The sequence below is a fragment of the Lagopus leucura genome, unplaced genomic scaffold (assembly GCF_019238085.1).
Source record: "Lagopus leucura isolate 7727_CA_CO unplaced genomic scaffold, USGS_WTPT01 Super-Scaffold_100016, whole genome shotgun sequence".
NCBI classification, from domain to species: domain Eukaryota; kingdom Metazoa; phylum Chordata; class Aves; order Galliformes; family Phasianidae; genus Lagopus; species Lagopus leucura.
The window spans coordinates 9,440,728-9,457,175 of NW_024962270.1; the positions used below are offsets into that span (position 1 = coordinate 9,440,728).

General features: G+C 41.8%; 1 protein-coding gene across 1 annotated transcript in view; it reads right to left on the bottom strand.

The window, feature by feature from the left end:
* Positions 1–758: 758 nt before the first annotated feature.
* CUNH8orf48 (chromosome unknown C8orf48 homolog) overlaps positions 759–16,448 on the bottom strand; it is a 67,102-nt gene continuing 51,412 nt past the window's right edge. Inside the window, exons 8-9 of the transcript XR_006180003.1 lie at positions 1,701–1,798; positions 759–858 (exon numbers count right to left, since the gene is read on the bottom strand). The gene's annotated coding sequence lies outside the window, so the exon portion shown is untranslated. The remainder of the gene's footprint in view (positions 859–1,700; positions 1,799–16,448) is intronic.

Sequence of the window (16,448 nt, forward strand, 5' to 3'; positions counted from 1 at the left end):
AGCCATGGGATTAAAATGGGAACAAAATCCCAGTCGACATTGACAGAGGGTATCAAAAAGCATCCAAAATCTGCAGCCAAGTTTGCTGCTCTGCAACACAGCTGTTATTTTACATAAGAGGAAGGGAGACCTGAGATTATGGAAAGGGGCAGGAGAGGTTCTGGAAAAGAAACTATTAAAAATGACAGCAAAAAAAGTTTGATTCCTTTGTTTATCTTGCAGGTGAGTAATTGCAGGCAGCACCAGTTCACAAAGGGCTGAACAAGATACCCATTTCCAGATGTTGCAAGCAGCCGCCCTGCAAATCTCAAGCATCCTGGATGAGCACTATGTGTGCCTTTCTCAGCACAGTTTCATTTCTACAGGGCCATCACTTTGTAAGAGACAGATTCTTCCATCGTTTATTGCTCAGTGTAGAGGAGACAGAGACACAGGTTCACAACCTTATTGCAGTCTTGGAAAACATGTTGTATTTCTCCATTTTTCAAGTTTATTCTCCTGGCATTCCAAGACCAGACTCCCAGAAATCTCATCAATGTGTGACTCAGTGAAAGCCTAAGCATATGACTGGACTCAAAGAAATAGAAAATTAAGCCCACACGTAAACACACTGCTAAAGCAAGGCTTATAAAAACTAGAACACCAAATGAGTCTTTTTCTGCAGACTTCTGCTCTGCTAAAGTTTTAATGATATCTGACTTTTCATCCCACTTCACCATGGGAGACTTACCAAAAATCTTGGAGAGATTCTAGGAAGAGTAACTTCTTGCCTTCATTTAAGAAGGTAAATTGTTCTGGGTCCTGAGTGGTAGTCAGTTTGAAAACAGTCAGGTTGTTCAGTATGTTAGCAGTTGTTAACTAAAACAAATGCAACAAAGCAAAGCAACACATTTCATAATGAGCATCCATCTGTAAGGAATATAAGTCAGTAATGCTGGTTGTTAACACAAGGGTGACACTGGACTTCCTGTTCCTAGCATAACAGCTCAAGTTTTTGTTTATTTGTATAATCTTTGAGAGCACAGGCAAGTCAAAGGATCCATTTCTGAGTAAAATGGTGGTTCCTGGGCTGTTAGCAGTGGATACAAATCCACAGTAATGCTGACAGAGGAATTGACTCATAAAACACATTTGACAAACAGATGAGCTTCAAACTCTCCAGTAGCTCAGGACTATAATGAGCAAGGAGTTTAGTAAATAAGAACATTTTAATTCAGGAATGTGCAATTGATATCAGTGCCACACATCCACGATCCTGAAAACACTGATATGCTGAATGAGAAGTTGTGTTTCTTGAGATTTCTGCGCTAGCAAATACTGGAGATAAAGTAAGCTTCAAATAACAGTAAGTTGCAATTGCATACAACTGTTTCTAGAAAATTCAGTATTTTCTCATTTCCTCCTCGCCATGTACATGCACACTCATAAGGTTACATAATTTAAAGCCACGGAGTGCCACTGATTTCATTTATATGTACATCTACCCCATAATCACCTTGACATCATTCCCAGGGTCCCAGCAGAAACATCTCTGCTGAGATCAAAACTCACTTTGCAGATGAATTTCCTTCTCAGCAGGCAGTACAGACCACTGCCAGCCCTCCAGCCCATTGCCCTGCTCCCCTGAGCTCTCTGCAGGCTCAAGCTGCTCCTCCTGCCTGGGCTCAGACCCATGGCAGCCACACACATGGTGTTCTTACCTGGAGCAGCAGCACATCACCATCCAGACCCCAGTCTGCATCCTCTGCTTTCCATTCACTTCATAGAGGGCAGACACCTGCAGCCTACATGTAGCAGCCTGAAAGAGGCAATGAAATGAGAAATATATATTAAAAATGAAGCTGTGTGTGAGGACAGTGTAATGTATCAGCACACTTTGACAAGAGGCCAAAGCCCTGGACTTAAAATACCCTTAAATCCGTGCCACCTGACCACCTGCACTTTCTGAAACATCAGCATTTTGACATCAGCACAGCCTGACAGCATCAGCTCCTCCCAGTAAAGATGGCTGCTGCAAGGAATCAAGATTGCTACCTATCAACCACCAGTGCTACTGGCCTGGTGTGGACTGGTAAACTTGGCCTGTTTTCCTAAATGTGAAATAAATAATGTGCCACCTGTACTAGTGCAGGAGTGATTTCTCTGTCACTGGCCAACCTTTTCTACCAGCCTGTTCTAGCATGCAGGATTACCCAAAAAGCCCAGCCAGACATATGGCTGAACTGCTGTGCCCATCTCAAACACTGGCCATTTGACACTTGAGAGCCTGGCACCTTGCAACTCCTACAATAAAGGATATGAGTATAAAAGAACAAAAAAACAGAGCCTTACTGCAACAGGCTTTCCCCAGGGAGGCACAACTTCTCAACTGCTCCCAACTGACTGTAACAAAACCTTGCAAAAAGGGGACAGGGAGGAGAAGGCTGCCTGATTCCTTCAGTACAGTTCCCAGAGACAGCTTCAGTCACACAAACGGTATGAAGTGTACTCAAAGAAATACAATAAATTAAACACACATAGGTTTAGACAGCGCTTGGAAACAGAGAACACTATGCAGGTAATGATGCAGCTGTTCATAAAGTTAGCATATCGCCCTCTTCTTCAGTCTTTGCCATCCCACATTACAACACAGCCCAGGATTAAAACTAAACTGGAGATGACATTTCAGGCACTGTGATGGAACCTTACCTTTTTACTGCCACCAAAACAACAGCTGCATTTCTTTAAAAAACAGAAAACCTCTACTAATCCTAACCAGCAGGCAAAACAGCTGAACCAAACAAATGACTAGCAGCTCGCCCATTGCCAGCGACAGACAGTACAGGAGGGGGCTTGTGGGAATGAGTGTCCGTCCTAAATCCTCCTGAAAGTTCAATGAATTGGTAACGTCAGTGGCATCTTTGTTCATGGTCATGGTACAGAGGTGAAGGTACGTCCATGGCTGGTCCTGCTGAGCACACCAGGAGGAGCCATCACCACTGCTACCTTCACTTCCATCCAACACTTCCCTCATCTTCTTTCTGCCTCTCCCTTTGCTGTCACTCTCTCTGAATATATTTTTGCATTGTTGCTCCTTCTGGCTCAGTGTCTGCCTTCTGCTAACTTTTCTGCTTTGCTGATTACAGATCGTTGGATTCACACCTGTGGCTCCACAGTCTCTCCACCTGCCCTACACAAGCAGCCACCCACACAGCCACAAGTGAGTGACATCTCAGAGTGACAAGTCCTACAAGATCGGCACAACATTCTGGGTATCTGTGCCCAGAAAGCCTGAATTGTGCAAGACAGGACACGAAAGAGAGCTGAGCGATTTGCTCAACGTTGTAGCATATCAACCTGACTGGATGCAAATCTAAAGCATTTTGCATTTTGTTTGAAAATCCTAAAACTCTGTTGTAACCCCCATGCTTTCTTACCCCATGGCCTGAGCTCTGTGACACCACTGTAGGGCAGATGAGGTCGGGCTCACCAGAGTGCTCAGCCTGCATCCACGCAGACAGGAAGGCCCTGCTGACCCAAGCTCACATCCAAAATACACAAGGGCTGCTCCAAAAGCAATGCCTCCTATTTCATGATGTTGGCCCATGATGATAGAGGTGGATGTTGCTGGTATGGCAGCAGAGGTTAAACCTTCCTGACAACATATTTTGCTGCCATGCAACAGATAGCAGCAGAGGGGCAGTCTGGCAAAATGGTGCCTGACGTGGAAGTGTGTTTGAAGCAAAGGTGTTTGTCATTCAATTCCTCAATGTGAAAAAAATGGCACCCATTGATGGTCATGGACGTGTGCTGAACGTTTATGGATACCAACAATGGATGTGAGCACAGTGAGGTGGTGGGTGGTGAAACACTGTGAAACAGTGGCTCTTGTTCATTACTGGTGAAAATGCACAGCTAATGGTGGTGACTGTGAAAACTGAGGATTTGCTCTATCAAATAGTTGTTGTGCCCTTTGTATCTGTTGTAGTTTCCATGGAAATAAATAGGAGGCATTACTTTTGGAGCAATCTACATAGTATAGATTGACCAGTTGTCCCTGATACGAATCTAAGTGAACACACAAAAAGGTTCTTCTCTTCTTTATTATGAATAAGCACAAGGTTATGTCTTCCTGCACAAAAAGACCATGCTGCTAGTGATGAAGGACACTGCAAGACTTTACTGCAGAACTCCAGCAATCTCATATGACGGATCATTTTTCCAAAATTTATCTAGCATGCATTAAAGAAATCTGACAGGCATATCATTTAAGCTACTGGCTGGTACTGTCCATACACCTGCAGCACTGCTGAGCCAAGATCACATTCATAACGTGCTTCCCAGCTCTATTTCTATTCAACAGGAGCTGCAGATTATTATTTCAAGGAAGGTTCATGGTTCTTCTCAAATTACTGTATTTTTACTGGCACACGAGCAAAAGTGCAAAGCAGAATTGAGACTCTCTAAAGAAAATAGCAGGAAAGGCCCCATTGGGGAATGCAGGAGCCATTCAAGGTCTTCTCAAGATTAATAGCATTTTTATGGAGATTCAGTTGCCTGCCTTTCTGCTCATGCTTTCAAATAGGAAGCTGCAGCAACTTAACCTAAAATCAAATGAAGCTACTTATATGCATAAAGTTAACTAACCACTTAATTAGCTTCCTAGTCAGTCTTTTTTCCTAAAATAAAAGGGAGGGAGGCATTCATGTTCATTTGTCTCACAATTTAAATCCTTTTTTAAAGGAAAGATTGATATTTTGCTTTCTATTCAAGGTGAAGAGATCTGGTGTATGCAAGCTTGCTGTCCTCTAAAAGAAATTTAATGCTCATCAAAATCCTCCTGTATTTTAGTATGCCTCTCTGAGCATCTCATTTCTTAGCTAACAGTGCCATGCACCATGGGTAGACAGAACACGTTCTTGCACTGCAGTGTGTTCCTGCCACTGACAAAGAGACAACATGAATAATAAGAAGTGAGATGTTAAGAAGAAAATGGAGGCAGACAGCCTCTGCAGAGTATTGCTTAAGGAGAAATCAGTTATTTCATATGCTTTGTTAAGAGGTGGCATCCCTACCACTTTACACACCTCTTCCCTTCCTCAGCTACCTTATCCCTTGCAATAAACTTCACAGCTAATAGTGAGTAATCTTTCTCCTTTCCCAAGCACAGCATCCCAAGGTTGCTCAGCCAGGGCACTGATATATGCTTACACTCCTCAAACCTGTAAAATCTCTCAGGCTCGCTTTGCTCTGTGCAGACATTTCAATCACTGGTATCTGCTTCCTTATATTTAGATAAGCTGTCAAGGTATAATTATGTTATCACTGTTTTCAGAGGTAGAAGCGAAGTTTTGGAGAACCTCTGTGACTGTTCATCTTCAACGCTTTCATTATGTGTTTCAGCACAAAGGATCTCCTCTGCTTCTGCCCTCCCCTCAAAACATCCACAGTCATAGTAGGGAACTGCAGGAAAATCATTGTTTTTCACTGACTGACACTAGGACTAAAGCAGTATGAACAAGGTTTCTTTCTTCCTGAGCAAGTACCAGCAATTCATCATGTTTGGGAAGTTGCAGCCTGCATGAATTCCAAATTTCATGCTTTTCTCTGCCTTCTGATTAAACTCTATGTTTTAATTACTAGATTTCTCCACAAGTATCTGGGAACCTCTCTCAGGTCTGAAACATTGCCCTAACGTGGTCAGTGAAATACTAAGGTTTTTTAAAAAGGAGCCTGGTGCAGCTAGACTTCCAGGAGATTGGAAGTCTTACTTAATGCTCTACTGTGCAGATAGAGGAATAAGCTGTCACAGAGGCTCTTGCGTACACGTTCCCAACCTTCCTTTTGTATCTTTATCTTCTTTCCTCATCCAAATACATTCCAGTATCTCTCCTGGGTCATTAAAACATCCAGACACATGGACAGAAGGTAAGAAGTGAGAGCTATCTCATCTTGTAAGCACAGTGATGGGTAGCTGAGACTCGTAAGCCCAGATCCTATTGCTGCAACCCCTTATACACTTCAGAATTAATACTAAGGGTCTTGGATTAGTTTGAAGAGAAGCAGACTTAGGTGGAAAAGAAAAAAAAAGGATAAAAGCAAGCAGAGACTTAGCTGCGAACCCAGTTTTTGCCTCACCTACAAAGCCTAATCCTTCTGCAGAGCTCAGTGGAACTACTCCTTTACAGGGTAGCAAGAAGAGAATTTAGCACTAAGTAAGCTGAAATCTGGGTTATGGGTATAGTTACACAGTTCAGTGAGGCTAACGTGATGTAGTAACACCACATAAGGTAATTAGGATTAAATGGTAGCAGCATTCTCACTGCATTGTGACTGCAGCCAAGCAGCATTCCATCCATGTTAAGCTACACCATATTGCAATGGAGCAGCAATTGCGTCTTACACTGATGGCTACCTGCAAGAAGAAACCTTCAATTGCAAATAAATTAAAAAGTTACCTTTCCTCTTTCTATTATGTTAGAGCACCATGTAAGTTCTGCAAGAATTATACACGGGAAAAGTTTAACACACCTTTTCTGCCATGACTTTTGCTAGCCAAAGATAACAGGCAGAGGTGCCACAGCCTTCTGTCCCCACATTTCTGTGTGGCAGCAGACGCAGACAGGCAGAGGGCTGATGCAGACATCTGTGTCACATTTCTGATAAGATCTGACAACGTTAACGAGATTCGGGAATGACTAGTCATGGTGAAAGATCAGAAATGGCTCTGCTTCACCCCTGAATCCTGGCAGCAGCAGATGTGTGAGTGGCATATCAGAATGGGAGGAGGAAAGATAAAAAAAACAGGGCAAGAGAAAAAGCTAATTACAATCTGCAGCCAATTTAGAACATGTCTCTTGAACTCACTATCAGCACCGTGATCTCATTTTTCATCCACCACATAGTGCCTGATAAACACTGACACTCTGTTATTAACATATTGCCATCTGGTATCTACTAATGCATGTTAGAGCCCTTTATGTGGTGGTATTTTCCCCTCTATCTACATCTATTTTTATTTATTTATTTATTTGTTTGCTCCTGTGGTCATATGAGAATCAAACAGCAGGAGTTTCTTGCTAACTCCTTTTAACATCTCTGATAAGGTAATCTGGAATCCTAACGGCACATCCTAAACGTAGATTCAAAAGCAGACAATCACTAATGGCCTCCTGCAAGCAGTGGAGATTCTGCTCTTTCCAAAGGCTTTAAAGTTCCCTGCGGTGGACGAAGCAGTTTGGTCTTCTGATACAGAAAAGCTGTCAGTCATCTCAGTCAGTGCCCTTTCTCTAAGCAAGGCACTTCATAAGCCACATGACCAGCCAGACAAGACATGGAGCAGGGAGAGGAAACAAGTGGCTTAGATCTCTATGGCATTACTAGGCACAGGGATGGGAGCCGACATGCTCAGACGTGGGCTGTTTTTCTCCCTACTCTTCACCTTTGCCTGAAAGGGAATATATCAACAAAGGGAAACTTTAGTAAGAGTTTAATCAAAGCTTCAGGCAAAAGGGCTGGAAGTCTGTTGTGTCTGCTAAAAGACTGACAGAACTTTAAGGTCTGTTGTCTGGCAGTGCTAGCACTACATTCTGGACTCATTATCAGGCTAAAACAGAGGGCCCCATTCTACAAAATGCAGGGCTGGAAAAGAGAAGAGAATCAGTCCTGGGGACTCTTCTGTAAATTAGATGTCCTTGTTTGCTGTTGGCTTTTTTAGTCCACACACATGGCCTTTCCTCTTATGTGTGCTTGTTGCTCTGTCTGCATTCGGCAAAGACACAATCCAGTCCTTTTCTTTCTCTGCAAAAATGATCATCAAATGAAAGACAAGGTTCTTTCAGGCAGGATGTCTGTAAGAATCAAAGGGAGACAGCTGATTTTCTCAAGCTGGTGTTGGAAGCAGAGAAAAAGAAGACAATCCTTGGAAGAAACATTGCTTTGACTTCTGCACCTACCCCTCAGCAGGGCGCCATGCTGTCCAACAACAGCAAGAGGGCTGAGACCAGGAGGGAGGAAGGCTGCCAGCTCTGTGAAGGATGATGTCTGGCTCCGCGTCTGCCCTCCGCTCCAGCTCAAGACTGGCATATGTGACACAAAAAGCAGGACAGGGTATCAGCTATTTGGAGGACTCATTGTCTACTGAGAAGCACAAGGAAGTATGTGGCCAGGCTCAGACCAGTATGTAGTGAACAAAACTCCCACTCACATCTCAAACCGTGGGTCTCAGTGTTTGTGGCTGTCCTGTTCACATGCTCATCTGAGCAGCATGCACAGTGGATACGGAGGGATTTGTGATAAGGAAGCTTGTTACACAAGGTGTATTTTCTTCCCCCATGAGTTCATTAATTCCAGTGGAGAGAGAGGAGCAAAAGAGGAAAGTGGAAAATAAAAGAGGCAGGTAGGTTGAGACACGCTCGATTGTGAGCAAAAAAAATTGTGAGGAAATAAAAGTTACAAGCAAAACTGTCTTTCAGGATTTGGTCAATTCCTGCCTGTGAATCTGACTGAATCTATCAAAAGGATCAAATTTCATCTTGGTACATAAATTTCCGAGGTTTGTAGGAGCTACTTCATTTACACCATTGGTAAATATGCTCATTATGTCTGAAAGACTGGAAATGCCCAAGCACACAAGTAATTGCACAGCAACTTTCGTTACTATAAGCAAAGCTGGTTACTTGAGATCAATGTTTCTGAGACTACTAGTATCACAGAATATCACAAATAAATTACAGAAAGTCGTACCTTCTCTGCCAGACTTGTGGACAGCTGTAGGATAGGGTTCTTTGTGTGGGGTGTGCTCTCTGGGATTCCCTGCAGCCTTGTACTATAAGAACAGATTACCAGAAAACAGAAAAATTAATGGAAAGCAATTGCCACATTCAGTTCATGTTCCCCGTTAAAAAGTAAGCTAATGATAGAAAAAGCTGGCAATAATATCCAACCTCAAGACAGAAGTCCTCTGGAAAAAGATCTGATCAGGTAATTAAGGGGTATATAATAATATAAATAGGCAAAAGGGCTAATTAACATTTGTAGAATCAACCTCCATTCTGCTGTTTTCTGATTGCCAAGTTCTTCAATTTCCAGCCTTTTTAATACGAGTTTAATGTGACATTTTGTGTACAAATAAGAGCTTTCTTATTAGCTGTGCCTTGTCTAGTCTCTTACTTGCACGCCTGCCTGGATTGAGTCACAGTACAATGAGTCTCTTGCCTACTGAAGTCATGTAATTATCTCAGGATCTTAAATTAAAAATAGAGCTCTTGTAAACCTCTCTGCTCTGAAGAAAAGTGTAAGTAGGCAAATCCAGAATAACCACTGTATTTGTGCCTGTGGAGAGACCAAAACAACAGTTTTTAAAGGCATCAAATGTCTTGTGTATCCTAATAGAAAACTAATTATTCTGGCAACTCTTTCAACACCATCCCATTAGGGAACTCTGCCATCCCAGCGGATATTTATGGGAGTAAGTACTTGGAGAAATCTTGCTGATGACCATGTTATTACTTCTGCTTCTTCTGAAGATAAATCTCCCTGATCTTCCTGGTGAATAAATGAACCCAGTGCTCAGAAGCACTTTGGGCCTTGCTTTGATCCCCTAGCATGCTTTTCTGAGTCAGGATTTCCATGTGTCATCTGTTAATTTATGCCCCGGCTCCTCTGTCCTTGCTTTATGCTTTGTGGCCATTAAGGGACTGAGAACTGCTTGAACTCCTGCTAAATGCAGGTTCAAACAGTGTGCCTGTTTGTAGAAGAGGGCATAACTATTTGCAGTGTTCTTTGGTAGCTCCTACCTCCAGCATTGTTCTCTGGAGTGTCTGAGCACTCAGCAGCATCAAGAGCAAAGAACTGCAAAGAGACAGGCTGCAGATGAGAGATTTCCAGTTATTTTTAAGCCATCTCACATACAGGCAGTTCATGTTTATGGAATATGGCACAGGAGTTATCTCAAAACCAAAGTGCTTCAGCTATGCATATCCTGGACAAATCTGAAGTGAACCATACCCTCTAACCTCCTTCCTTCCACAGCCATTTTTGTGGCAATCAGAGAAAGCATTTCCTACGGGAACAGTTCATATGAAATTTGTAAATCTCCCCTTGGGCAGGAAGCATCCATTTCCCCTTCTACCTGTCATTCTTTTTCCTTTATTGAATCAATAAGGCATGAAATTTGGCAGCCTATAAGAAAAAAATGAGATGTTCATGTCAAAGAGAGCCTGGATGGATTAAAAAACCCACATTGTTAGAATCTAGATCCAGCTAATAGGAATTAAAATAAATAGAAACAGAATCTAAATGTAAATGAACATTACATCACCACTAGCATTTAAGCTCATTTTCAAGTACAGAATTAGAAACAAATTTAACTTGCAGAAATGTGCTGTGTGTTCACACACATTGCACTACTCTGAGGACACAGGTCTGAATATTTTGTCTGTAGCTTCTGTCCCCACATAAAACACAGATGGAAATTCATACTGGACAAGGAGGAAGAGGGATTCTGCAGAAGGGGCAGATCCCTACTTTCTGGTCAAAGGAGAATAACAATTAACAAGCTCTTGCTTCCCTGCCCTTACTTGTAAGCTGTTGCAATATGACAGCCAGTGTGTCTGAGTCAGCCTTGCCCCTTTGGGATGTAGTCTGAATCTCCTGAGTGGCTGTTCCTGTGCTTCCAGCCATCAGTACAAGTTCTCCATCTGCTCAGATGAGGGATGCCTCTTACTGCCATGCATTTACACCACGAAGCCCCTTCTCTCCAACGATCTGTTGAGTGTAATTTCCCTGAAATAATTAGCAGGAGGGCAGTGCTGTTTCTATGGGACAATCCTCGTCTAATCAAAGGCAGCCAGTGGGTTAGCTGCTGAATGAACACTTTCCAGCTGGGTGGTGAGGTACTCCTCCATTTGATGAGGCAGCTGAATGTCACCCCACCATGTCCTGCCTTCAGGAATGACAGCTGATTCCTTGCTTGGCTTTCCTCTCTACAGCCTGAAAGTTCTCATCTCTTACCTCCAGAGATCATTGTTCAAATACCCGTGTTTTCCTCTTTACATAAGGAAAGAAATTGCTGGTAGTTGCTCTCAGCTAATATTATCAGTAGGTCACCGCAGCTTTTCTCAGTGTCTTCAAGCTGTAAGGGCATTTTTCAAAGATACTCGTCCAGTTCTATGCTCTGACTGCAAACCTGATGAATGCAATTTTTCTCTACTCAAAGGTGAGCCATTCTGCTCAACTATAAGCATGGGGTCTGTCAGTTAGATGAAGATGCAGTGATTATATCTGAATCTGGTTCTTTTGAGCATGACTGTGTCTCACACTGCCTATTAAAGAGCAAAGTTTAACATTACTCTCACTCCCACTAATCCTTTTGTGTAATGTCACATTACGTATTTGCTTCTACAGCTATTTTTGTAGTTCGAGGTCTTAACTTGCATCTTCCAGCTTCCACTGCCTTTGAAACTGCATCACATTCAGCAGTACAGATTTCTTCTTCTGTATTAGCACACAAATACAGCAAATTAATTTTTTTATCCCACTGAAATTACAACACCTATATATTTCTTTCCTTGGGGACACACCTTTGCTCAGAAATTTTTCAAGTTTAGGAAGACATGGCATAAAAAGGGGGAAAGAATTTCTCCCTCCACTTGCTGCCACTGTAATGACATTGCAGACAGACTCCATCCAGATCCTAGGACTCTGAAATCCCTTACTAGCCTTTATTCTGTCTGGATGCTTTCATTAGGATGTTAGCAACGTGTCACACAATAATCAGCAGGAAGGTCCTGTTTATTGCTGGCTTGTTTGAAGAACATACAGTCCTAGTGAAGTGGGATCTAATTACTGGGGTTTTAATGAAAAACTACTATGAAGAGTTGTATAAGGCATGGAAAACCATGCATGGGAAATAAAGGCCTCGTTGGCCGCACCGCTGTTTGTGTATCATCAAAATATTTCGCTGAAATACATGATTAATTTTAATCAATTTCATATTCTTAACAATTATCTTTGAAATTCTACAGCTCACTGTGACGACTGAACAATACCTGCTTACGAGTTGTTGATCTCCACTGACAGAGACTTGTTCCTAGCACTCCACAGCTGGTAATGCCAGTCTTCAGATTCACTCTTGAAGAGTAGGAAACACATTCAATTGTCAGGTTCAACTCAAGGCATCACATCAACACATCAAGGCATTTCCTCCATTTACTGTTCTAAACAAGTATATTTTCACTGGAGAACAAATCTGCTTTGTGTCTGCTAGCTTCAGTTCAATTTGCTCAACATCAAGCAGATTAAATGTGAAAGTATACAATTTAGTTCTAGCAAAGGAAAAGGAAAAGGCTAGGATCTTAATTATTTAATGAGAAAGAAGATTACAGAAAGAGAAACAAAAACAAAAATGCAATTTTATTATCAAATTTCTTTCCCAGCTGACACCGCAAATCCTTGAGGCATGCACTAACCATACGAACTCCTGGCACAATTTGCAAACTGCAAATACAACCTGGGTACTCTTAAGAGAAAGACCTTAACTTCTGTGAAACTGGACACCTCCACAAAAAAAAAAAAAGAAACCTGCTCAATTTTTCTCCTTTCTTTTGTTCAAAGTAGCATTCCCAAACATTTACATTCTTAGCCTGACACATAATTTCCATTTTCTGGAGCAGAATGGCTCCTCTCTTTCAGGACATTTGGAGTGAAACTTCCGAGTTACCATTCAATGGCACTCTTCTCATTTAAGCTCATTTATTCTGCCTTAAATGGCCTTTGGCACACCGCAACATTTTGAAGGCTGTCATGATATAAATCATAGCAAGCACAACTCTGATAACATTATTCAGCAATTCCACTAATCTCACATGACAGTTTTGGCAAAAATCATATCACAGAAAGATTTAGGTTTCTCAGGAAGAGCATAAGATAGAATATTAGTAAGATGGATGACAGAGGAGGTTTCTAGAGATGCTTTGTCCAACACTTTTCTTTGTTCTCGGTCACTTTCAGAAGTTCATCATATTAATATTTCATAGTCTTGGGTCCCATGGGTCAAAACTCTTTGTTTATGAAAGGCTTCTGCTTAGAAAATATGTCAGCTTCACCTTGGGGAAAGCAAATGTCTAACTGAAAAAAGAGCTATAGGAAAGGATTCACTGGATGTGCTCACAGCTCGTCTCCAGCATTTTGTCCAGATGCTTGTCTCAAGCACTCTGTCTCCAGCAGTGGAGATTGCTTCAGAAGTACAGATGCTTGGGAATTCGGCAGTTTTGGAATGATCAGCACATGAAGATGAGTAACATCTAAGTCTTAACAAGGCACAATCACCAGGTGTCTCCCCCTGGAGAAGGCTGTTCTGCAGTGATACTGGGTGCTTTCTGCTGTGGTCACCATCATCTTTCACCACATCTTTTAATTTTGCTGCGTGACTTAAGAGCTATCTCTTTTCTCTCCACAGAATAACGCTCAGGCCACTGAATCTTTAGCACTTACAGACACTGTGTACAGATCAACCCTTGTGGATACTGGGACATACAGAAAGACTGCAGATCAGCAGCACACATGGTTAAATAGGCTGGACTTTTGGGCAACTTATAGCTATGTAGCCTAACAGTTAAGGAGGCATGGACTTCCTGGTGACACATCATGGGATTAATCAATTATTTTTATAAAAGCAATCAGTAACATTCATTTCCATATGGACTTTTTTTTTCTTACTTTGGTTTCCTAATGTCACTATCCTGGGTCACTTTGAGCTGGAAAGTCAAACTTTGCAGGTCTGGAAATGTCCACAGAAACACTTGTGACAACAACTAAGGGAATCACAATCTGTTTAAAGTTCCTTCTGTAAGTTAAGGTATAATTTAATTTGTAACACAGTTGTACTAATATGAAACTGCTGAACCAATAAAGCTTTTCAAGAAAAACTACTTATTCCCAAATCCTAACTGGGGAAAGAGGAATCACAGAATCATAGAATGGTTTGTGTTGGAAGGAACCTTTAAGATGATCTAGTTGCAAAACCCCTGCTATAGGCAGGGACATCTCCCTCTAGACCAGGTTGCTCAAAGCTCCATCCAGCCTGGCCTTGAATGCTTCCAGGGAGGGGGGCATCCACAGCCTCTCTGGGCAACGTGTTCCAGTGTCTCCTCACCCTCATAGAAAAGAATTTCTTCCCGATGTCTACTCTAAATCTACCCTCTTCCACTTAAAACCATTTCCCTCATCCTGAATAAATTATCTAGTTTCAAGAAAGTCTCTTGACAGATGAAGAAAGGCAAATTCATGCAGAGCAATGTTAAAAAAAATAATAATGAGAAAGTCAATAAACGTTTCTTCTCTTTTTATGGAGAGAATTTGGAACTACATTTAGATTTGTAACCAGAAAACGGCATTCAGTATTCTGAAAAAGAACTGTGTCCACAAAGACTTAGCTTCAGTGCAATGTAACACGGGGTCAGTGTTGTTATCAGCTATCTCTAATTTCTACTCCTCTGAATAGATCTTTTCTGTCCAAGAATTCCATTAGAAGATCAGTCAAATGCTGCTTTCAGCCTGAAATCATTATCTGGTTGCAAAGGATCTGAGACTTCAAAACTAAAGATATTTTTCCTTTCTTATATGCCCACCCACACACACAAATGCGTAAGCTCCGAGATTGTGGGAAGCTTTTATCATTACTGGGTTTCTCACTTGATTTGAGATCATCCAGTCTTTGCTTCCATTTGTTTCCCTATGACATGTCATTTCACTGTGGAAATGTGTCATTGGTGCAAAAGAAACTATACAAGGCACAAAATGGAAGAGAGTGAGTAAGGAAAAAGGAAAACCTCATTATGGTAAACAGCAACATCTGCATTCAGACTTAAGTGAATAGTGACAAGAAGCAATTTAAATCTCAGCTGTTGAGCCTGCATAACACATCTTTAGCAACACGATGGGCAAGGACCACCACTGATGCTGCTGCCAGCAGAGTCAACATCGCTACTAATAGGACTGCATGAGGGAGAGTGCATACTTCTGCAGACGCTCTGGCAGACAGCATAAAGGAAGGCTAGCAATGTGGAAAGCAGAAGCTGGCCTCCCAAACGCTGTGTGTCTGTTGGCTCTTTATGAGGAATAACCTGTTCTGGGAAATGAGTGAAAGTTGAGATGATGGATTTTGTAGGAGCAGCACCTGGCAACCTGTGAAGTGCTTTGGCTTTGGAAACCAGGTTTCTATGAGCACAGATGATGATCTGCCAGACAGTTACCCTTGGCAAGGTGCTGGATGTGCAGCTCTGAGGAGTTCTAGGTAGAGACAGGAACAGCTATGTAGCCTCTTATTAAACACTGTGCCCCTTGTTTTGTCCTACTGTGTTCAGTAATGAGTTGAAGTTCAGTAAACACAAAGACTGCAGAGGTAGCTAAAGAATATTGGAGGTGATTGTGCCTTATATAACTCAGTATATAAACTCACTTGTATAAATCATCCTGATTATTTTGCCGGGAATAGGACTGATAGGGTTTGAAATAAAATTCTTAGATGAAGGAAGATGGGAGAGGGGCCTTAGTCTCTTATTTGCCAGCAGCAAAACAATAGAGGAAAAGGATGTTAGACATCTGACTGAAAGAAGGATGGCACCCAAATGTAATCCTGCCCAGTAGGATATAAATAAATCCTTTAAAAGACAGGAAAAAAACCTTAAACATTTCACAACATATGCATTCGCTCTGATTATCTGTAAAGCATCATAGATGTGCTTGGCACTTTACTGACAGAAACACTGGCAGGTCTCTGCCTCAAGGCATCTATAATTAAAGCACAGCAAGGGAAGATGATGGAAAAGAGTGTATGGGAGGACAGGGATGTAACGGTGAAAGGGCATGAAGAGTTTTACATGCATTTCTCCAGATTTGTTGTTGTTCTTTTTATTTAAATGTGATATATTTAAAATCTAGAACTGAGAAATGACAGAACTTCCAATACTTGCTCCACAAACTTTCTTCTACCCCAAACCAGAACAGAAAACTGAAGTCTTGAAATTTCTCACGAAACAAATGCATTCAAAATGGTGATCGGGAGATGGTACCACAGGACTGCATTACTTCGCTGGGTGGAAGTATTTCATTCCAGCATCTTGAAAAGTGTCACGTTCAGACACGAGAAATGAAAAAACAAGTCTTCAGCTTAGCCAGTGAGAAATACCGATGCCCACAGCACAAAGAGTTCTTGAATATCTGAATGTTTGTTTGCTACAAAGTTTTGTAAGAGCAGATGCTCCTGTGAAGTGGTTTGGTGTAGCTGAGTGAACACTCTCATCAGGAAAATAGCCTCAGCAGACATCTTTCAACCAAATCCAACACAAAGACTTATTTCCAAAGAAAGCAGAACCAGGGAGAGCATAGAATAGTATTTTTCAAAAGAGGAAAAATGAAGGAAGAAAGATGACTCCAGAACAGCTGTCCCTTCAGAGAGGCTAAGAGCA